Source organism: Bos indicus x Bos taurus, chromosome 20 (assembly GCF_003369695.1).
Source record: "Bos indicus x Bos taurus breed Angus x Brahman F1 hybrid chromosome 20, Bos_hybrid_MaternalHap_v2.0, whole genome shotgun sequence".
NCBI lineage: Eukaryota > Metazoa > Chordata > Mammalia > Artiodactyla > Bovidae > Bos > Bos indicus x Bos taurus.
In genome coordinates, this window is record NC_040095.1 from 41,689,394 (window position 1) to 41,713,148 (window position 23,755).

The 23,755-nt window shown below is 48.5% G+C and overlaps 1 protein-coding gene across 6 annotated transcripts in view; it reads right to left on the reverse strand.

Moving 5' to 3' along the window:
- PDZD2 (PDZ domain containing 2) overlaps window positions 1-21,666 on the reverse strand; it is a 404,920-nt gene extending 383,254 nt beyond the window's left edge. For 4 of the 6 annotated variants that reach the window (XM_027520463.1, XM_027520461.1, XM_027520458.1 and 1 more), the window contains exon 1: window positions 21,538-21,664. The gene's annotated coding sequence lies outside the window, so the exon portion shown is untranslated. Of the gene's footprint in view, window positions 1-21,537 lie in introns of all 6 variants that reach the window. The other 2 variants (XM_027520465.1, XM_027520462.1) reach the window with 1 other exon arrangement.
- Between the last annotated feature and the right edge of the window lie 2,089 nt (window positions 21,667-23,755).

Genomic DNA, 23,755 nt, shown 5'->3' on the forward strand with positions numbered 1-23,755 from the left:
GATTATAGTTGCAGACCTCCCATATGCAAGTATACAGAACCACAGAGAGGTGAGGGTGAGTCTGGATTTCTTGTCTGAGGGCTGGTTGAGGGGGTGCCATTGGCCAAGACAGGGAACGGGCAGGGGTTGGGGAGGCAGGCTCATATGGGACAGGTGACAAGCTCAGTCTGGGATGCGATGTTCTGGAGTGCCTCAGAGTCCCCAGATGGAGGTGGAAGTGAGGCAGGAGGTAGATGCCCCCACCCCCACCCCAGGGTAAAGCAATTGGAGATTCATTCCCTATGGACCGAAACGTCAAGATAAGAATAGCAGGCCAATTAAGGGCTACGGCTAGGCCCTGTCCAGACCATATATTTCTCATTCTCAAAGTCAGGAGACCTCCCTGACCAAACATGTGCCATGCACAGAAAGGCTTCTTGGAGGTCAAAGGGGATGCTAAGCTACCCACAGGCCTGTGTGATAGGATTCATCTTGGCTAAGAGATGCCTGCGCATACATAGAAGGACCCTGAGATATACCAAATATGGATGGCGAACCAGGCAAATCAAAATGATTGGCCAAAGGAAACCCAGAAGAAATGCCCTATAGACGTGATTTAAACTGCCATGAGGGGGTGACTGAGGGACTCGTCCCCCAGTCTGGCCATGTGTCGATCTACACAAGCTGTACTCTTTTTCCTCTGAATAAGAGGAACTTTTTTGTGGGAATTCTTTTCTGCAAAGCCTAAGGGCCAGGGCCCTTGTCATTTACCACTGGTCTGGTGGCTAGGATCTGGTGCTCACCCTCATGACTCAGCCTCAATCTCTCATTGGGAACCCAAGCCCTGCTCCACACCATTGCAGGCCGAGGCCACCCGAGATCAGTAGTAGGCACTGGACATGGAGCTCAGGAGGAGGCTGGAGGCTGGAGGCACAGATTTGGAGGGAAGTGTAGACAGGGGGTGAAAGTGGATGTGTAGAAGTGGAAAATGGGGCTGAAACTGCCCAGAGGAGGAATGAGAACATCGCTGCCTAAGAGGTGAAGTACAAACCAACCAAAAAGGAAGGGGGAATCAAAGTTGGTGCAAGAATAAGTGAAAGCACTCCGTGGAGAGCAGCTCAGCGAGAAGAGTAAGACCAGGCGTCCATTAAAGAGGCAGGAAGAATCCACGAAAGGAGTGGGAGCAGAGACGCTGGAGAACAGTGCTTCATAAAGGAGATGCTGGCCAAACAACTGAAGCACTGAAACCTCTCCACTGGATCTGGATGTAGAGGCCCATCAACTGTCACCAGGGACTTTCAACGGAGCGTCGGGAATGGAAACCAGATTGCATGGTCCATTGAGGGATCAATGAGAGCTGAAAGAAGTGAAAACAGCCAACACAGACCAAATCTTCAGATAATTTGACCGTTAAGGATATAAAGGCAGAGAGGACTTAATTAAAGAGGGGTGAGGTTTGCACATGGCAGAGAGGAAAGGCTTTTAGGCAGGGGGAGGGTAAAGACAGAGGGGAAAGAGTAGGCTGATTAAGCATGATCGTTAAGCTGAATCTGAGGGAAATGTTCAATAAAAGGAGGGAAATTCTCTCAGGCAAGAAGGAAAGCGCACAGGTCGGAGGTGGACAGATTGTAAGTGAGGGAGCAAGACTGAGGGAATTTTCATGGATTCTCTCTGTGAAGAAAACATTAAGGTCCCCAGCTTGAAGGGAGAGAGAAGGTCTCTAGGTAGGAGTTTGAGGGGGAGGGGTAGTCCAGGCAGTGGGGGGAACGGCAGGGAAAGCTGATGGGGGTCCTGTGAGACTGTCCACCTGCCTGCTGGCCTAGGAGGACGATGAGTTCAGAGGCCTTTATCCCGCAGCTGCGCCAATCAAAACAGATAGTGGTTTTTTTTCTCTTTCTCAGAAATTCTCAGCAATCAGGACACAGGGGCAGGAACTGACAGTGATTGAACTTATTTGGTGCGAGGATTTTGGGTGGTGAGGACAGCAAAAGGAAAGGAGTTGGAGAGTTTAGAGTATTGGGAAAGGAGTGTGTGAGGCGATGGTCCACAGGGGCATGGGATTAAAGGGAAAGGACTTGGAAGGCACCATCATCTTTCCTGAAAATCTCTCTCACCAACTTTTGAATCTTGGACCCTTGCTTCTGAATATGTCACTTTACACCACATGCTGCCCAGAACGGCGCACAATAGTCTAGATGTGTGGGACCAGAGCAGAGGGTCCACACTGTTTCTGACCCCATCTGGGATTTACATTTAATAGTCACATCAGAGTTTTGATGCACACTGACCATCCAGTCAAACAAACTGCCTAAATCTTTTACAAAAAGATCGTTATTACAGCAGATTCCTGACTGTCCTGTAATAAATGCAGTTGGCTTTTCAGACCACAGTGAAGGACCTTCACTTGAGCCCTTGGCTGATCTTGCAAAATGTGACCTATCCTATATGTCACTTTAGATTCTGATTCCGGTGTGAAACGAGGTCACTGTGCTTCTGGGATCTGGGTCATGAGCAAATGGGATAAATGTGTCATCTGCACCTTTATTCAAGTCATCGATAAAAACATTGAACAGCAGCAGGATAAATCCAATGGCAGAACTGTGTCAGACTCTCACTGCTAGAGCCCTCTCTCTGGATGGACATCAATCCATCAACCTCTTTGCACGGGCATTTAGCCAGTCAGCTACAAATCACCACATCACGCAACTGTCCAGTCCATGTTCCTCCATCTTGCCCACAAAGATATCACAAGGGACCATCCAAACACCTTGCTGAAAAGTCCAGATTCGTTATGTCAACACTTTTCCCATGATGTACCAATCTAGTAACCTTATCCCCACTGGATAAAAACACAATGCCCTTTTTTTTTTGCTGTGTCTTATACACCTAATACAAGATGGAAATCACTTTATGACATTTTACAGCTTTATAACATTTCCTGTCTCACCATGACATCACTTTCCCCCAATCCTAGGGCTTCAAAAGGCCACAAAGGTGTTAAGACCTTAGTTTCTAAACCTTCCTTCTACTCACATAGATCCGGTTACCTGATCTCCCAGCCTGCTGAAATGAAGAATGTTAGCCTGAGAATGAGGCTCTAATAGAAAAGTCACCATTTCAAACAGAGAGAGAAGGGCTCCACACGGTGCCATCCTTTGCCTTGTCTCAGAGCTGCCAGCCAGCAGTTCCCAAAAGCTAGCTTAAATTTATTTCCTTGAATCTGATTTTGAAAATAAAGGCAAATGCGATTATATCTGAGCTTTCTTGGGTATGTCATTTTCAACCAGGGTACTGCGATCCTAGATTCTAAATCTTACAAGCTACGTATTTGGTTGTTTATGAGATGAGAAAGATACAGACCAATAATGTGTGCTGTGCTGCACTAAGTCACTTCAGTCATGCCCAATTCTTTGCAACCCTATGGACCATAGCCCACCAGGCTCTTCTGTCCATGGGATTTCCCAGGTAAGAATACTGGAGTGGGTCACCACACCTGTGGCTCAGATGGTAAAGAATTTGCTTGCAATGCAGGAGGCCCAGGTTCAATCCCTGGGCCAGGAAGATCCCCTGGAGAAGGAAATGGCAACTCACTCCAGTATTCTTGTCTGGAAAATCCCATGGACAAAGGAGCCTGGTGGGCTACAGTCCATGGGGCTGCAAGAGGCGGACAGGACTTAGCAACTAACACTCCTCCAAGGGATCTTCCTGATCCAGGGATTGAACCCACATCTCTTCTGTCTCTTGCATTGGCAGGGGGTTCTTTACCACTAGTGCCACCTGGAAAGCCCACAGATCAACACAACCCAGAGTTGAAAAATGCCAGAGTGCTTATGAAGGGTACAGTCCCTACTTACATCAAGAGTGACACGCTATCCCCTTGGCAATGCTCCTTGGAAGTTGCCGATACATTTAAAAAGGATAGTGCTGGGGATACAGAGATGAGAGTATGGCCAAGAGCCTGAGAGAGTTCACAGCCTAGCCTGGGAGGGCTAACACCAAAGAAAGACACTTTCACCTAAAGACTCACCAACCAGGGCAGCATGTGCTAGATGCCAAGAGAACATGCCAGGCAGCCTGTGCGCCAGACGTTCTGGGAGAGACTGCCAGCTGGAGGGTGAGGAGAAACACTCTTCAGAGGGAAGGAGACTTAGCCTGTGTCTTACATGATGGACAGAATCTAGGCAAGGGGTTGCGGGGCTTTCTGGGTGTGGGGGTGTGAAAAATGCATAGTCCATGCAGACAAAAGGAATTAAGCTGGATCCAAATTCCCTCTCACTTTTCAAATATATTCATGGGGCAGTGGTTCCAGGATTGCTGAGGATACCAGTATCAGAATATACTCAAGTTCCTTCTATAAACTGGCATAGTATTTGCATGTAACCCGTGCACATTCTTCCTTATACTTTAAATCGTCTCTGTGTGCTGTGTACTTAGTTGCTCAGTCGTGTCGGACTCTTTGTGACCCCATGGACTGTAGCCCACCAGGCTCCTCGGTCCATGGGGATTCCCCAAGCAGGAATACTGGAGTGGGTAGCCATGCCTTCCTCCAGGGGATCCTCCCAACCCAGGGATCAAACCCAGGTCTCCCGGATTGCAGGCAGATTCTTTACTGTCTGAGCCACCAGGGAAGCCCAAATCATCTCTAGACTGCTTATAATACCTAAGACAGTGTAAATGGTTATAAGTATAATATATATACTGACAAATTCAAGTTTTGTTTTTTTGAGCTTTCTGGAATTTTCCATCAGCTATGGACTGAATCTGCACACACAGAACCCACAGATACATGGATGGCAATAGCTGACAGTATAAAGAGAAAAGTCCAGTGGGGAAATTAACACAGAAAACACTTAATTCGGCAAGAGGGGGGTTTATGCCTCCAGGCGAAAGTCAGCAAGGTCATGCAGGGATGAATGTCCACTACATTCCCTCTAAGAAGATGCTCTGATGAAATTTTTACACATAGCACAAACTTCATTAAAATCATCCCCTGAAATTTAGGTCTGGAGACTAATGGACTTTCTAAGAATGAACAACTTATGCCGAGCTCCACATCGGAATGACTCGGGGAGGGTTCAGAAAATATCAGTGCTGGTGCTCATCCCACCAATTATATCAGAATCCTCAGGGGCATCAATATTTAAATGAAAAATACCCGTGGTTCTACCTCATTCCCTCAACAGATTGCTTCCTGAGTGCCTGCTGTATGCCAAGCCTTGTTCTCACTGTTGAAGATATGAGTGAATCACATAGGCTCCCCCCTTCAGAAAAATAGCCTCATAAATTTTTCATTGCAGCGGTGCAGAGAAGGCAGAAAAGCAAATTGAGTCAGTAAAATATATGTTTAAAAACTGACAAGGTGCAAAGGAGAAAATAAAGCTGAGAAGGGGGATATGAAATCTCAGGCTGGGGCAGGGTGGCACAAAGACTTCACTGAAGGCAACATTTGAATCGAGACCTGAAGGAAGCAGCAAGTCAGCGATGTGAAAGAAGAACATGTCAGAAAGAGGGAACAGCAGGTGTGGTGACCCTGAGGCAGAGGTGTGCCAGGGTGGTGCGGGGCTTGAGCAGAGAGGGAATCAGGGAGGAAGGGAAGGGCCTGGTAGGTTAAGTAGTGAGTTTGGCTTTTACTCTGAGAAGTTTGAACAGAGCACTAATTTGATCTGATTTGTATTTTGAATCTGGAACCACTTGGCTGTTCTGCTGAGACTACGCCATATGGTGAAATGGAAGAGGTAAAAATTGAGCAGCGCCTAAAAGAGCCCACTTGAGAGATGAGGAACCAGGGATGAAGAGAGGCGATGAGGGACGGTCAGATTCTGGGTATATGTTGAAGGATTAACTGAAGACAAAGTATCTGGAAGGGGAAGGGATGGGAATCAGAAACTTACTTTTAGACGTTAAAGTCTGAGATGACTATTATCAGAGGTGTCAAGTAGGTAATACTATATGCAGGTGGCACGAGATGGAGATACAGTAGTGTGAATTCTTGGCTGATGGATGGTATTTAAAGCCATGAGAATGACTGACACCACAGACAGTAATCACAGAAAGAAAAGACAAGTGCAAATAATGAGTGCTGGGCCCTTCAGCAGTGAGAGATCAGGGAGAAGAGAGAAGGCAGTCAAGAAGATGGGGAAGGAATGCTGGCTGGTGAGTGAGGAGGAAGGTCTATACAGTATGGTATGCGGAGAGCCAAGGAAAGGATGCCTTTCAAGGATAAAGCAGGGATAAACCGTATGTATCATCAAATGCTTTGAAGGAGCAAGGGGAAGGCTGAGAATTAGCCCTTAGATTTAGCAATGTAGACGTCACTAGCAACCTTGATAAGAGCAGCTTGGGATGCACAGCAAGGAGGTGAATCACTTCTCTAGGAGGTCATGTTCTTGAACACAGCTTAAAACACACTGAATGCCTTCCTTCCCTGATAGAATGTAAGCGTTTAGCACATAGTAGGTCTGTATCTTATTTACTGAAGAAATGCCTCAGGGCTGTACAAGTGCAATGTTCATGAAATCACCTAAAATGATCAGTGTATAAAGTGGAAGTCTTTTCATTTGGAAAAATGTGAAGGAAAGATAACTCTCAACACACTTACATCAGAAGATTCATCTTCCCCTACATCTTAAATCATAACTAGCATGCCTCAGACTTGCTAGCTCTGCTATTAGGTGATAAATTTCTGAAGGGCAGGGCCGTTTCAGGCTTCAGGGATCTTCATGGATTAGCTGTAGGTATGACCTGAAATATATATTCCAGATTCTTCTCCCCACTCAGACATGCTGATCTGACACCAGTTTCATTCATTTAAAAAAATCTTCATGAAGGATATACAACAGGCCTGAGTCACAGCATCAAACAGGACGTGGCTTTGCCTGGAAGAACTTTCCAGTCTAGTTTCTGACCCACTGCTGACATCAACTCAAGAAGTGGTTCTGGTTTCACTTTGGACTGCAGTTCATATTCCCAGCCACAGATGATAGAGCATAACGTAACATCACCCAGATTTACATAGGCCTAGAAATATATCCCAAAGAAGGCGATGGCACCCCACTCCAGTACTCTTGCCTGGAAAATCCCATGGACAGAGGAGCCTGGTAGGCTGCAATCCACGGGGTCGCGAAGAGTTGGACACGACTGAGCGACTTCACTTTCAATTTTCACTTTCCTGCATTGGAGAAGGAAATGGCAACCCACTCCAGTGTTCTTCTGTAGAGAATCCCAGGGACAGGGGAGCCTGGTGGGCTGCCGTCTATGGGGTTGCACAGAGTCGGACACGACTGAAGCGACTTAGCAACAGCAGCAGAAATATATCCAGGAGTAAATATGCCTAAGGGGTTCTTAGCCAGTTCCAAGTCTCCACCAAAAGCAGGGTTCAGGAAGCTCACCATGTTCCTGAAGTAATGGTGTCTCCATTGTTTCTCCTCCACCCCCAAAGTTAGTTAAATAATTTGATGGGATTGGTAATTCTAACAACCTGAATTTTATTTATTTTTATCCCCCATGCATTGAATATGAAGTGTTTATATCTTTCTGTACGTGTATTACTAAATAAATACTAGTTGTATGAAAAAGGAGGGAAAAAGTTGATTTGCAGCAGTGAGGACGAAGTACAAACTCTAGGAGAGAACAGAGCATCATTGACCATATTACCTCCTTCAAATGTCCGCTGAGCTTTCATAGTTTTCAGTGGTTTTATGGGAAGCTACCTACATTCTATCTGCTCAACCACCGTTAGCAAAGTTTACATGCTGGGTCAAGAGGAAGCTGGGGAGTAGCAGTTGAGAAAGAGTTAGGAAAAATAATAAGACCGACTATCCTAGAGTGCAGGTTCCAGCATGGATTTCAACCTATGGAAATCCAGGAAGACTTCTTGATCCAGCAAATGAGAGCTGTGCTGGGCGGTGCTATTCCACTCCAAAGAGCACACACAGTTGTACCTGGGCTCCATCGTGACTACCCATCTGCCTGTTAGCACAGTGAGCAGCTCCTCTTTGGTTTATGATTAAAATAAAGGAGACTGCTAATGAGTGACAGTTTACATGCACAACCCTCCGGGCAAAGTTCTGGTTACCATAACAAATCCCACTCATGACAGCAGTGGCAAAGCCCATGCCGTATCAAATGGCTAGAGTTCTGCTTCCCTGCAGGAAGGCAGCTATATTTGCCAAATACACTCATCAGCCACTATAGTCCTTTCTACAAATAAAAGCCCAACCTACATCTGTGGGTCTTGGCCATCCTCACAATTACGATTTGCCTGAAAGAGTAGCTTTTTGTCTGATGTTTACTTATCGGGATGCTGATGTAATTCTCAAGATGGAACTTACTTTTAAAAGGAGGTCCAAGAGCAGGGAAGGAAATAAATAGCTGCTTTCTCATTTCTCCCAGTCTGCACGATTGGCAGAAGTTCTCTGAGCCCCACATCCTGGCAAGAATACATCCTTTGGCCTCTTCCATGACTGGCCCAAAACTGGTAACAGCGAAATAGACCAGTGTTTTAACAAGACCCAATGCAGAGGGTCTTGCTATCAAGCAATCGAAAACCAGGGTCCATGCTCTCATCCTAAGGCTTTATCTACTGGAAGAGACAGGGAGACAGAAAAAAACAAACTACAGAAAGGTACATGAAAGGGAAACCAGGAGGAGGATGATCTCAGGGCTTCTTGTGAAGGCAAACAAATTCCACCTTTGCATTCTCCCTACAAAGAGGATCAGGATGCAACCTGGTCATCTCTGCCTTTCCTGTAAGCATTCAAGGAAAAGGGTTTAAACCATTAATTCTCCAGATGGATCTGAAAATGTCTTGAGCCTAAATTCCTAAGTGGAGAAAAAAAGAAATGAACTTCTTAACCGCTCAAGCTTAAGCCCCAGGGCCAACTTTTCAGGGAAATAATATATTGAGAATCTAAGTAAGTATATTTCCTCCCTGTGTTTTAACAATCTGTGTCCTGGGTTTCTGAGTAGAAAAATGAATTAGAAAACTCAGAGTTTGTAGAGATCCTAGGCAGTCCCTGCTTCTCAGAGACCTGGTGGAATAATGGATAAGAACATGGGCTTAGGAGACAGAGAGATTTGGGTTCAAATTCTTGTTCCAGCTCTTAACAGATATGCAACTCCAGGCAAGCAATTTAAACTTTCTAAGCCTACTTTTCATCATCTGGAACATAAGGATAACTGGGATCAGTGTCTGGAATATAATAATTGCTTTATTTGCACAACCAGCTATTTACTGAGGGCCTACTGTATACCAGGCAATGTTGTTAGCACTGGAGGTACAGCGAAAAGCACAATGTCCCTGCTTTGATGGAATTTACATCCCAACAGGTGAGATTAAATAATAAGCAAATAGAAAAACTTTATTTCTAATGAAACAAGAGTAACATGATACAGCATCTGGGGGATGGGGCCATTTTAGATTATATGATTGCGGAGAAGAAGGCCTCTGAAGGTTTGGAGGAAGAAGCTTCCAGAAAGGGGTAAGGCCCTCCTCTGGGATAGAGCCTGCTCTGTTCCAAAAAGGACAGTGTGTCTGGGCATAGACAGTGAGAGCACTGGGTGGGAACACAGGAAGTCACCTGAGAGGCAGGTGGGAGAAAAGGACCTGAATTATATTCAAATGGCAATGAGAAAACCCCTGGCTGAAGCTGCAGAGTGACTTGACTTGACTTGTGTGTTGAGAGGCCCTTCTGGCTGCTCTGAGAAGAAAGGACTAGGGGTCAAGAGTCCTCTTCTGGGGAGGCCCAGTTAGAGGACCGCGGCAGCAGGGCTCCAGGGACAAGGGGCAGCGGCTTCAGGTTGGAGCCTGCCGTGGAAGGTGGGAGCAGGAGGTGGATTCTGGGGGAAGGCCCACAGGACTCACACACTGACCTATTGAGTGTGAGGCAGACAGAAGAAAAAGGGGTGGCTTCTAGTTGAGGGAATGAGCCCACAAGGGGACGGTGGTGCTGTTTACTAAGAGGGGCGAAGGGAAGAACTGGCCTGAAGGAAAAGTCTCAAGGCTTCCATTTCAGTCCTGTTAGGTCTGAAGCACCCATTCTCTACCCAGGTGGGGATGTCAAGCTGGCAGTGAGCATGTGGGTCTGGAAGTCAGTGAGCTAGAGACATACATTTGGGAGGCAACATCACACAGATGGTAGATGAGATCTCCCCAGAAGGGAGAACAACTAGAGAAAAGGACCCAAGGTCAAGTTTGAGGCAACAGCATAAAAAATGATTATTTGTTGATGTTGGTATAATTCTCATTATGCTGGGAAGTAGAGTGTTGATCAGTTACTATTATCAGCATCTTTTTACCCATCCACCCATCCTGCTATCCATTCATACCATAAACAATCAGAGGAGCACATTTACTGAGAGGCAGAGATGACAGATGGTTCCCCAACTTATAATGGTTCAACTTACAATTTTTCAACTTCCAGTTCAGTTCAGTTGCTTAGTCGTGTCTGACTCTTTGTGACCCCATGGACTGCAGCATGCCAGGCCTCCCTGTCCATCACCAACTCCCTGAGTTTACTCAAACTCATGTCCATTGAGTTGGTGATGCCATCGAACCTTCTCATCCTCTGTTGTGCCCTTCTCCTCCTGCCTTCAATCTTTCCCAGCATCAGGGTCTTTTAAAATGAGTCAGCTCTTTGCATCAGGTGGCCAAAATACTGGAGTTTCAGCTTCAACATCAATCCATCCAATGAACACCCAGGACTGATCTCCTTTAGGATGGACTGGTTGGATATCCTTGCAGTCCAAGGAACTCTCAAGAGTCTTCTCCAACACCACAGTTCAAAAGCATCAATTCTTCGGCACTCAGCTTTCTTTATTGTTCAACTCTCACATCCATACATGACCACTGGAAAAACCATAGCCTTGACTAGATGGACTTTTGTTGACAAAGTAATGTCTCTGCTTTTTAATATGCTATCTAGGTTGATCATAACTTTCCTTCCAAGGAGGAACTGTCTTTTAATTTCATGGCTGCAATGATCTGCAGTGATTTTGGAGCCCCCAAAAATAAAGTCTGCCACTGTTTCCACTGTTTCCCCATCTATGTGCCATGAAGCGATGGGACCAGATGCCATGATCTCAGGTCTTAGTTTTCAACTTTACGATGGTACAAAAGTGATACCCAGTCAGTGGAAACCACACTTCGAATTTTAATCTTTTCCTGGGCTAGCGATAAGCTGTTATGACACTCTCTGGAGATGCTGGGCAGTGGCAGTGAGCTGCAGCTCCCAGTCAGCCATGCCATCACCAAGGTAAACAACCAATACAACCATTCTGCACCCTTGTAACCATTCTACTTTCAGTACAGGATTCGATAAATTATATGAGGTGTTCAACACTTCAAATAAAATAGGTTTGCGTTAGATGATTTTGCCCAGCTTTAGGCTAATGCAAGTGTTCTGAGCACATTTAAGGTATGCTAGGCTAAGCTGTGATGTTTGGTAAGTTGGGTGCATTGAATACATTTTTGACTTATGGTATTTACAATTTACAGTATTACTATGATGAGTGTATTACAATATGTAACCGTATTTGTATTACAGGGGCTTCCCTTGTAGCTCAGTGAGTAAAGAATCCATCTGCAATGTGGGAGACTGGGGTTCAATCCCTGGGTCGGGAAGATCCCTGGAGAAGGAAATGGCAAGCCACTCCAGTATTCTTGCCTGGGAAATCCCATGGACAGAGGAGCCTGGTGGACTACAGTCTATAGGGTCGCAAGAGTTGGACATGACTGAACCACCACTACCACCTTGTAAGTCAAGGAAGATCTGCAGTTCAAGAACACAAGCTCTAGAACCAGACTGCTCTACTCAAATCCTGGTTCCACAAACTCCTGTAACCTTGGAGAACGTGGCGAACCACAATACTCCATCTGCAAAAGGGCACATAGTGGGGTAAATGGTGACTTTGAAAAAAACGTGTTCATGCCCTGGTACCTGTGAATATGACCTTATTTGCAGATATAATTAAATTAAGGATCTTGAGATGAGATCATCCTGAATTATCCGGTGGCCCAAAACCCAATGACAAGTGTCCTTATAGGAGACGTGTGAGACAAAGACATGCAGACGTAAGAGAAAACACGACTGCACAGAGCAGAAGGTGGTGTGAACAGAGACGGAGACAGGAGTGGGCCCGCCACAGGGGTGCTGACAGCTCCCAGAAGCCGGAAGAGACCAAGAAGGCTCCTCCCCGAGAGCCTCCAGAGGGAGCATGGCCCTGCTGACACCTGACTCCAGACTTCTGACCCCCAGAACCATGAGAGAATAAACTTCTGTTGTTCTAAGCCACCAAGTTTGTGGTCATTTCTCACGGCAGCCTTAGGAAACAAACATGGGGATGATAACAGCATGAACCTCATCGGATGGTTATGAGAAGGAAATGAATTAATACGTTTAAAAGTGTCTAGAACTGTGCCTGCCAACTAGGGAACGTTCAAACAACGTTCATTTAGCCCCATGTACTGAATATTGTGTTGGATCCTGAGGGCTTCCCTGGTGGCTCAGACGGTAAAGAATCCACCTGCAGTGCCGGAGACCTGGGTTCCATCCCTGGGTTGGGAAGGTCCCCTGGAGGAGGGCATGGCAACCCACTCTGATATTCTTGCCCGGGGAAATCCACAGGCAGAGGAGCCTGGAGGGCCACAGTCTATGGGGTCACAAAGAGTCAGACACGACTGAGTGACTAACACTGAGGAGTGCGGATTCAGAAGAGTATGAAGAAAAGGGCCGATCATCTCCTGAGACCCTCAAGAGATAGACTGTGTCCAGGATGCTGAGCAGGTGAGGGGCCAGAAGGCGAGAAGGGTGCTCAGGTACCGTGGGTGATTCCTGGGTGCCCGTGCCTGAACGCTGCTCCCCAGCCATCACCATAATGAAATCAATAAGCCTCACATCTGCTCAGATTTGAAAGATGAGTAGCAGATCCAGAGAGGTGTTAATGCAATCCTTTCCGGCACCTTCCACCCCCCGAGCCGTCTCACTGCCTGCTCTCTCATGAGAATCCGTGCTGATGGGGACACTTGGAGCATATTTTCTGGGGACAGCTGTCTCTTCTGTCAGCCTAATGATACTGGGAATAACGGTGACCAGGGCAGGGCTGGAGTGGAGAGTGGGCAGCAGACAACTTGAGGAAAGTGATGCCAAAATTATACGCTGAGTGATTTTGTAATAATATTTGCATGGTGTGTTAGCTTTAGAAGTTAATTTTCTTCACCAAGAGACCCACATAGCACACCCTAGTTTTACCCCAATCTCTATAAAATACACTGTGTCAAAAAGGGGGGTTGGGGAATCCAAGTGAAACACAGCTGAAATCAGACATTCTATAAGTGTCCATTGGCCAACACGCCAAAATGTAAAGAGTTTGTTGACATCTGGCTTTATTAAAATTGGCTCCATCCTCATCTTCATGGGTGTAAAAAAAGAAATGCTCAAACACCAGAAGAGATTTTATAATTATATGTGATCACCTGCATTGCAAATATAAGCAGGGTCAGGAACCACTTAATATTCTTTAGAGGTAAGAGCATTACCGGGTGTTCAAACTTGTTTACACCAACCCCAGACAGCATGGCTAACAGAGAAAGGGTCTTGTGGAATACCGAAATTCCAACAACATTCCAAGATTCATAAATAGGACAAGCACGTTCTCATTAGAAGGCATCTACAGAGTGCTGGAGGGCTTCCCTGATGGCTCAGTTGGTAAAGAATCTGCCTGCAATGCAGGAGACCCCTGTTCTATTGCTGGGTTGGGAAGATCCGCTGGAGAAGGGATATGCTACCCACTCTAGTATTCTTAGGTTTCCTTTGTGGCTCAGCATATGAAGAATCCGCCTGCAATAAGGGAGACTTGGGTTCGATCCCTGGGTTGGGAAGATCCCCTGGGGAAGGGAAAGGCTACCCACTCACTCCAGTATTCTGGCCTGGAGAATTCCGTGGACTGTATAGTCCATGGGGTTGCGAAGAGTCGGACACGACTGAGCGACTTTCACTTTCACAGAGCACTGGGGGTTTCCCAGGTGGCACTAGTGGTAAAGAACTCGCCTGCCAATGCAGAAGACGTAAAGAGACATGGGTTTGATCTCTGGGTTGGGCAGATCTCCTGGAGGAGGGCATGGCAACCCACTCCAGTATTCTTGCCTGGAGAATCCCAAGTATAGAGGAGCCTGGCAGGCTCCACAGGGTCGCAAAGAGTCAGACATGACTGAGTGACTTAGTATGCATGCATGCACACATGCAGAGCACTAGTCTTTGCTGAAAGGGACAAAAGAGCCAGTGTTTATTCCATCTTCCTCCCTAGATATCCCCAGCAGCTCATCAGGGGTGACAGCAGCCAGACAGGGTCCCCAGGGAGCCAGCCTCCCAGGCACTGTCTCTCTTCCCACCACCTGCCTCTAGATGCCCAGAGGCCTCTCCTGTCAGGCCGTCTAGTGCCCCCACCCTCTACTGAGAACATCCTGATCCAAAATTACCCTCCTCCCAGCCTCCTCCCGGCAGAGCTTGTATTCCTGCAGTGGGCAGGTCTCAGCCTGGGAGAGGGCTTTGGGTTTCACGGCTCTTAAGTATGGGAGGAATCTTCTCTGCACTGCATCTGTGCATCTTGATGTTTAGCAAAGCAGGATGATGAACCCTTGGAAGCCAGAGTGTATGTGTTTTAACTCAAACAATTGAGTTAAGGTGGCAGTGTTAGCTAAGGTCAAGTGCAGGCAAGGCCAAGTGCTAGAGGTATCAGATGCTGATAAAAAGGGAGACCATGAGTAGCTCATCCAAATCTACTTCTACTCCTGCCAAAGTCCTCCAGGGCCGCAGTCTGGAGCTTCATTCTATTAAGGGCCACACACACATCACGAAAGCCCCTCTTCAGGAGGCTGCTCAAATGCCACGGGTCCATTCTGCAATGTGTTAAATTTACTTCCACCTGATGGCAAGGGATTAGATTAGGTTCCTTCAGGGATTTGCAAATCCTTCAGGGTATGTGTTTTTTTTTTATAATCCTCATGTGGATAGCTAAGCATTTCAGGCTGCTTAAGGCAACAAAACTTTCCCTCTCTCTCTGCTATTATTTCATTTAAAGCCGCGACGTGGATGTGGGCAAAATGAGTCCTCTTTTTTCCCCAAACCCTGCTTCTCCCAAACCCCTTTGCATGTTACAGTGTTCGATGAGCCACATAAACACTTTAAAACCTACAAGCAAATAATCTAAGAATAACTCAATCTGCCAGATGTTCCATGCTTGCTGGTTTCATCAGACTGCTTCATAAAGAGAGTTAATTCTGAAGTTTCTGATTCTCTGCGAGTCACCAGTCTCAGCAAGAGACCAGTCACCATTCACTCAGTGTATTTGTGTAGGTAATACGTGCACCCCAAAGCCGCGGCTCTCAAAATGGGGACTGTTTCCCAGCCCCAGTGAGAATGTGGGGAGGCGAAGACGTTATTGGCATTGGAGAGAGGGCCCAGCCAGGGGCAGGCCTCTTCCCAGAGCTGGAAAGACTTAAAAGACAAATGTGTCTTCTCCGCACACTTAGTGCCTCAACAAGCCAGCTCTCAACTCGGCCGCCTTATCAGACCACAAAGGGCCTCTTCAACTATTGAGTTCTCAAACCGTAAATGCTCCCAGTGTTTTCCTGAACACATCTGTAAATAGAATGCTGAGCTCTTTAAATCAGGGGCCATTCAAATCTAAATCAGATGCCCTACCTGGTTCAAATCCTGTCTCTGCCCAGAGCTGCAGAACCCTGGGGGAAATGTATTCTTTCCCAAGACCAGCCTTTTTTTCCATTTCTAGAAGATGGTTATTATAAAGATCAAGGATGGAAAAGTTTTAAATGCCATAAAAGGATCTATCATTTTATGTGGAACCTATGCATAAGTCTAATTGACAACATAATCTAGATACAGACTATCCAGTTGGAAAAATATATCAAGGATAATCTGAGTACATATTTTTATACTTCTCTTTCCTTAAAAAACATTCTGCACATTTTCCCCAAATATCATTTAATTTGGCACACATCTATTGAGTAATTCCTAAATCAAGTTAAGCGCTCCTTAGCCTCCCCTCCTTATGAAGGAGTGAGAATATTTACCTAATCTTTCTAAGTATAACAAAGAGCCATTAATAAAACCAAGGGGGTACACAGACTGTGACCTCCTCCTCACTCACCTGCATCTTGCCATTGAAAGATGATGGTTCCCAGACTGAGCAATTTAGACTGTGATTCTAGCCCTGTGTAGTCTGCTAGTCGCTAGGTCATGTGCAAATCTTTGTCACCCTGTGGACTGCAGCCCACCAGGCTCCTCTGTCCACGGAATTCTCCAGGCAAGAATACTGGAAAGGGTTGCCATTCCCTTCTCTAGGGGATCTTCCCCACCCATGCATCAAACCCAGGTCTACTGCATTGCAGGCAGATTCTTTAACGTCTGAGCCACCAGGGAAGCCCCCATGTGATTCTAGCTCTGGTTGTACTGAAATGAGGTGAGTTCTCTGTTTTTCTGGGCCTCAGGTTCCCGGAATGCAGGAATTAGCATATCTGATAGTACTGCCCCTTCCAGAAACCACTGAGGAGAGGAAAGACCCTCCAGGATCCCCCTGGTTTGGGCCCTGCCAACTTCACCATCGCATCAGAGAGGGTATGATAACATCTTTCATCCAGAGAAAAAGAAAGCTCCTGTTGGGTCTACTAAACAGTCCTGTCTCTGCATTCAACTGGGCTGTCATTGACTCTGGCGAGAGGTTTATCCATTTCTCAACACACCCTCATTGGGACCCAAGACATCCCAGGAGTTATCACTGAGACACAAGCATATCTCAGTATCTCTTTTTACTCCTCCTAAGAATAACCCTGAAAAATAGCTCTTCTACCAACTTTGCACATGAAGAAACTGCGGCTCCAAAATTTCAAAACATCTGGCCAGTAAGAGGTTCCAGCCAGTTCTCTGACCCCAATTCCACACTCCGGCCTTTCCCTCTGGGCTGCCTTTGCACAGGAGCCAGGTTCATCCCCTGTCAAAGTGGCCTGCCCCCCAAGCTCCCAGCCTGACACAGTGCCCTCCTGGCTGTCGGCAGGCATCCCTGCTCTTTTACCAAGGCTGACACTCCCCTTCGCTGCGGTGCAGGTGCCTCCAGAACCTCACCCCACCTCTGCTCCCCTCCTACCTTCCAGGGAAGGCAGATGGCAGCTCTTTCTCTGCACCTGCTCCTGACACTTCTGGCCTCTTCCTTCCCAAAGACTCCATTTCTTGACTCCATTCTTTCCCACTTCTCTTTTGTTTACTAAACACGCCTGGGGACTCTCCTGAATAAAGCTTCCCTTAAACCTCAAACCTTAACACCTCCTCCAACTAGTCTCCTGTTATTCTCAACTGGCATGCTTCTGGATTCAGCGTCTATGCTCCCCACTTCCACTGTCTTGGCAACCACTCCATCCTTCATCCCTTGCAAGCTGGCTACCATGGACACCCCTCACATATGCTGTTCTCAGTCTCTGTCGATGGCTGATTCCCATCATCCTCCTGAGACGCTGGCCTTCTTACACATTCCTGCCTGCACCTGTCCGCCCACTCTCCTCAGGAGGCTGCCTGCCGAGCATCCTACTTGATAGTTTGGACACATTTCTGAGGGCAGAAGAAAGAGGTTAAAAACTGTCAAGTCTCCAAGTCTGTCCTGTTAATGGGATTCAGCCTCTCCTTGGGCTTGCTCCTGACCTTTTGTGGGTTTGTCTTCTTCAGGATATTTCTCCTTGTGGAAGATGCAGAAAGAGGAACCTGGGGCCACCTTCCAACAGGAACACCCCCCCTTCCTCCCACCATAGTCTGAGTCACTTGGGCCCACATGATCTAGGCCAGTGAGCATGCACAGTCTGTGTTACCTTGTGCAGCCCACTAGTTCTGGAACTTTCAAGCCAGGCTTGGGACAACAGCCTACAGTACAGTCAGCTGGCGCAATGGAGTTGCGGGCGGGCAGTATCTGGAGTGTAGACTCTGTCTTTCTCCTTGTCCAACCTGAGCAAATTGGGTGGGTGACTGACTGGTCTAGGCCTTTTCTGGGCATGGATAGGATAAGGTTCTAAAGAAACAGGTCCAGGACTTCCCTGATGGTCTGGTGGTTAGGACTCCATGCTTCCAAAGCAGGGGGCACAGTTTCGATCCCTGGTTGGGGAACTAAGACCCCACATGCCATGCAGTGTGGCCAAAAGCAAAAAAAAGGAACAGGCCCGGGCAGCATGATGAATATGCAAAGGAGGCTCTGTAGAGCGATGGATCAAAGGCAGGATTGCTTTACGTCTCCTGGGAGAGGGAGAGGCAGAGAATTCACACTTGGAGCTGGATCTTGAAAAATAAGAACTGTTCATCAGGAGGACCAGGGGAGAAAGGATATTCCAGGACCTCAGTCTCCCGCTACCACCCAGGACAGCAGCCTACAGGCTGAGAGGAGGACAGGTCAGGAGCACTACTGCATGTGTGCGTGTGGGGGACATGGCAGGAGCGAAGTCTGAAGATGGGCAGAGGACTGGGACTTCGTCCCATGGGTCCTGGGAGCCATGGATGGGTTTTACACATAGAGGCCATCAGTAGACCTTTGCGACTGATTAAATGTGGGAGAAGTCAAGAGGGAAAAGTCTGAAGGGATTTCTCCAGGTTTCTGGTTTGCTGACTGTTAAAACTCTAAACCCCTCCACTTCAGCCAACTGTGTATTCTGCCCCTCACCTGCAGGTGACGTCTGTTTCTTCTTCACTCCCAGGCTAAGTGGTGCCCATACTCCAAGCCCATCACTGATGAGCCTTTCCTTTCTTCCAAGCCCACTGCCACCCACCAGCTCAGACCTCCAATACATTCTGCCCCCCGTCTTATTACCAGAAGCTCACCCAGCTCCTCACCTCTCACTTCTCCCCAGTCCCAATTCTTCCTGCAAGAGAGCAGACTAATCTCCTAGAGCACATAGCTCCTCCATTAAGCTTGTCAGATCCCCTCAGTCAAAATGGTTTATTTCTCCACCATCCTCCCAAAATGTTCCATCAGGATCATTCTTCAGGCACTTTGTTCATTAGATCATCCCTTCATCCCTTCACCCAATAAACATAGGTTGTCTATACATGACACATGGACACGGGTTTGCATAGAGCTCTCAGTGTACATCTCACATCTCCTGACACGTTGAAGCTCTGATAGCAAGGAGGGCACCTCTGTCACCTACGCACGTCCCCAGGAACCTCTAAGCCCCTGTGCACAGCAAACCACAGGTACTCCAAAAATGGCTGAACTGAATGGAGAAATTATTGTGTTTCCTTAAAGAGTAAACTGACTTCAGTGCCTGCAAAATCAATTTCAATGATAGAGATTTAAAGCAGAATTCAGTATTTTTCCAGGATCATATTAACTATGTCAGTTAATTCAGTCACTTCATAACTATGTATGTTAGTGTCAGTTGCTTCAATCATGTCCACCTCTTTGTGACCCCGTGGACCACAGCCCACCAGGCTCCTCTGTCCATGGGGATTCTCCAGCCAAGAATACTAGAGTGGGTTGGCATGCCCTCCTCCAGGGGATCTTCTTGACCCGGATTGAAGCCACATCTCCTGTGTGTCTCCTGCCCTGCAGGTGGATTCTTTACCTCTGAACCAGGGCAGCCCTAACTATGTTAAAGTACATTTCTACACTTTATATGGGGCTTCCCTGGTGGCTCAGAAGGTAAAGCATCTGCCCGCAATGTGGGAGACCTGTGTTCGATCCCTGGGTCGGGAAGATCCCCTGGAGAAGGCAATGGCACCCCACTCCAGTACTCTTGCCTGGAAAATCCCATGGACGGAGGAACCTGGTGGGCTACAGTCCACGGGGTTGCAAAGAGTCCAACACTACTGAGGGACTTCACTTTCATTGTATGTACTTTACATGGTTCTGATTCTTCCTTTCTCAGCACCTGCCACTCCCTTACTCCTACATCTGGCTCTGCACTCCGCACCGCCCCCACACTGTGGTTATTAGTGGAGTAGCAGGTTTGGGGCCCATTCTAGTGGAAGAAGGAATTGAGGAAGCTAAAACTACCACTTCCAGGCAACGGTATGTTCTGGGACACTCTATTCTGCCCCTAAAAGCAGACGTCTTACACCACATCTGCCAGCCGGTTCCTACTCGACCCCCACTCAGAAGTCACAGACCAGAAAAGCTAACCCTAGTGTAGGTAGAAAACCAGGTCCCTAGAGCCCAAGTTCAGAGCAGACTGAGTTGGGGAGGCCTCACTGGGGAAGGACCAACAGCCCGGAAGGTCCAGCGGGGGCTCTTGTAAAAGCAGACCCAGAATATGAGTTTCTGCAACCACCTCTATCATGACTTGTCAAGAAAAACATATCCATACAAAGCGCTTGGCCTCTGTGAAAGGCTCAGTCATGTCTGACTCTTTGCGACCCCACGGACTGTAGACCGCCTGGCTCCTCTGTCCATGGAATTCTCCAGGCAAGAATACTGGAGTGGGATGCCATTCCCTTCTCCAGAGGATCTTCCAGACCCAGGGATCAAACCCAGGTCTCCCGCATTGCAGGCAGATTTTTTTTTTCCCATCTGAGCCACCAGGGAACCCCATAGTGGCTCAGATGGTAAGAGGCAAGAGCCTGCGCAAGCTGCAAGAAGCTGCTCCTTTCCCCAGCACTCCTCCACCTCCAGTCCCAGGGCACGTCTGCAGCTGTGGAATGCCCTCATGCCTGCCATTCCAGCCTGTGCCAGACCTTGTCCTCTTCACACTCCAGTGTCCCCTTATCAAGGTCTTGGCACAGATCAGGGCTGCTGAGGACAAGCTTCTGTCAACTCCAGCCAGGGACCCTAGACCCTCCCGCACCCAATTCAGCACAGCAGGAGGACAACCAGCCCAAAGATCTAAAACCTCAACACACACTGGAGAGCAAGGGAGAGAGAAAAGAGGAGAAAGAAGGCCAGGTTTGCGGAGGACCTGGACTTCAGGGGGAGAGAAGGCCCAGCAGGATTTTCCCAACCGCAGTTACCCATCTCTCTGGCAGACACCAGTACCTCCCAAAGATGCCCTTGCTCTTCGCGCGCCCTGCCCTGGCGCCGCGTGTCTCTTCTCCAGGCAGGAAGGGGGCAAGAGATGAGTAGGCGCGGGAGGTGCTCAGGTGCTGCCTTGATCCCCAAGGCAGAACCTGAGGCCAGAGCACCTGAGTACCTCCGCCCGAGAGGAGACCTGGCGATGGCCGGGGGATGGGGATCCAGGGCGCGCGCCCGGGCAGGGGCTTCAGGCCCTGTCCTGAATGTGGCCGGTAGTGCGTCTCGGGTTGTCCCCGCTGTCCCCAGACCGTTCCGTCCGGCCCTCTTCCCGCGGCCGCGTCCTCCCTGCCCCCGGCCGGATGAACCCGGAGTTTGCACCGCCCAGTGTGGGACCGGGGTTCCGCGCCCCTACTCATCGCCTCCCTGGGGCTGGGATTCCGGCACCTGGATTTGTCACTAAACTTTCCTGGGCGCACGAGGTTTCGGGGGTGCCAAGCCTCACCTCCCCCTACCCCCACCCACCCAAAGCCCCACGTCCCGGCCGCAGCGGGACGGTCGCCTCACCTGCACGCGGCTCGGCGGAGGCTGCTCCTCGCGCGTCCGGACCCAGGCGCCGCCCGGTGGGTCCCCAAGCCGCTGCCGCCGCCGCTGCCACCGCCGGTGCCACTGCCGCGCCTGCCGAGAGCCGCCGCGCCGCGGCTCGCCCGCAACCACGGGAGGCGCAATCCCGGGCGCCCCCGGCCCGGCGCGTCCCCGGCCCGGCGGGTTCCCGCCGCAGCCACCTCCCGCGCCCCGCTGCCCCGGGCCGCACGCACCGGCGCCGAGAGCCCGCTCCTAGCCCGGCTCTCCCAGCTGCGCGGCGCTGGGGCTCTGCCGAGCCTCCTGGATGGGCGGGGATTCCCTCCCTCTGGTAGATTCGAGGGGCGGGAACTCCCTTCCTGGAGTGACAGGGACGGGGGGCGGGGATTCCCCTGCAGGAATGACCAAGTGGGCGGGGATTCCCCCGAGCCCCGCACTCCCGCCGGCAGAGAGTCCCTGCGGGTGAATTCGGAGCCCCCCCGGGCGCTGGCTTCGGAAATCTGGGTATCCTGGGGAGGAAAGGATGGAGCGAGATGGCAGCTCAGAATTTCCAGATGGCGGGGCTTGGGGCGCCATCTAGGTGGAAGAGCGGGAGCTAGGGGACTGGAAGTGGCCTTTGCACAGCACTTTACACGGCACTGAGAGAAATGCCAAGCGCTGTATAATACAAAAATGGGGCAGAGAGGCCGAAGGAGACGGGAGGTGGGGGGGAAGGACTAAGCCACCCCAAGCCACCCTTGGCCTCTGGTCTTTGGGATACCAAAGTTAATTTAACACTCGTAATAAGAATTTCAAGAATTTCAGAGGAACCTCTTGGCACCTCAGAGCTGCTTAATCCCCCAGTTAAACCACTCAAAGAAATCCTCAAAGTCCCGTGGCCCCGGGGTGGTGGTCATGTTGAGTAGGGCCAAGAGTCCCTGCTGAGTGAGTTGTGATGGTTAATGCCCGCCGCCCTCGGCCTTGTTCCAGGTCACTCCAGGAACAGAAGCCTCTGGCTTTTCGGATTCCTCATTCTCATGGATTTTCAGGAAGGCCTTCAAATATTTTTTGGTTCTTTTTTTGTCATCCTTGTCATTCTGCCTACCACAGGGAGAGGGTGATAAGAACATAATAGGGAGACTGCATAGCTCTGCAAATTAAGCTCCCTTAAGAGGAAAAAGCTGGTCTTTTTCAAGTGCTAGCAGATAAGAGTAAAAACATATGAAAAATTACAAAACCTGGGATAATGAATAGTTGAGTAATGCTTTTGACATTTTCTGCAGAGCAGTAATTGGAATCTTTGCTTTGGGGGGATACAGATGGGTGGGGCAGGGAGTCGCTGCAGCTTTGCCCGGCAAGGCAATAAGCTCTGGTCTCTTGGAAGAGCAGACAGACATAAATCACCTGCAAGGATTCTGCAGAGCTGTCTCACAGCCTCAGAGGCCAGAGTGGTCCCAAGTCATTTTGAGATGGTATATTTGGCAGGGTGTAGGGTGGGGAAGTACTTGCATTCAGCTGTTCTTCAACATTTATAATTACCGGGTCAGTGAGATCAATGTCTGTACAAATCCAAGCTTCATGGATTACAAGCAATGCAATCTTAGGCATCCAGAGTTTCTCTATCTGTACATAAAAAAACTACCCTTCATGCAGGGGTTTTGTAAGGATCAGCAGTAACATATTGATAGCTAGCGACTCAGCATAGCATTTGGGAGGTGCTCGATGAAATGGCAGCTATTACCTAGAAAGGTATCATTGGAACACCAAAAAAAAAAAATCCATCGAGAATCAAACAGGACTGGTGGTTTCTGCCTGGTTCGCAGTCACCATCCTGTATTCCACCACTCTCTTCCTATCACATGAGCCATGACAGGGCAAGCCATGTCTCCTCTGCCTCTGTACCCCGCGCCTGTCTCCTTCAACACCATAGAGAGTTTGCTGAATGAGTCAATATGTACATGAACTTATCATTCAAACCACAAGCACTACTGTCCCTTACCCAACCCATTCCCAATCCCTGCATCCCAGCCATGCACTCCTCACCTGTAAATTCTGTTTCTTCTGCCAGAAGGACACTCCCCACCTCCTATGTCTGCTGAACTCCTGAAGAGGTAAACATCTTCTCAAGGAAGGCTTCTTTTCTGCGAGTGGCTAATATCACCTTTGTCAGGTTGCATGAAGTTGTAGAAATCAGTGATCCTTCTCACACATTTCCAACTTGTGA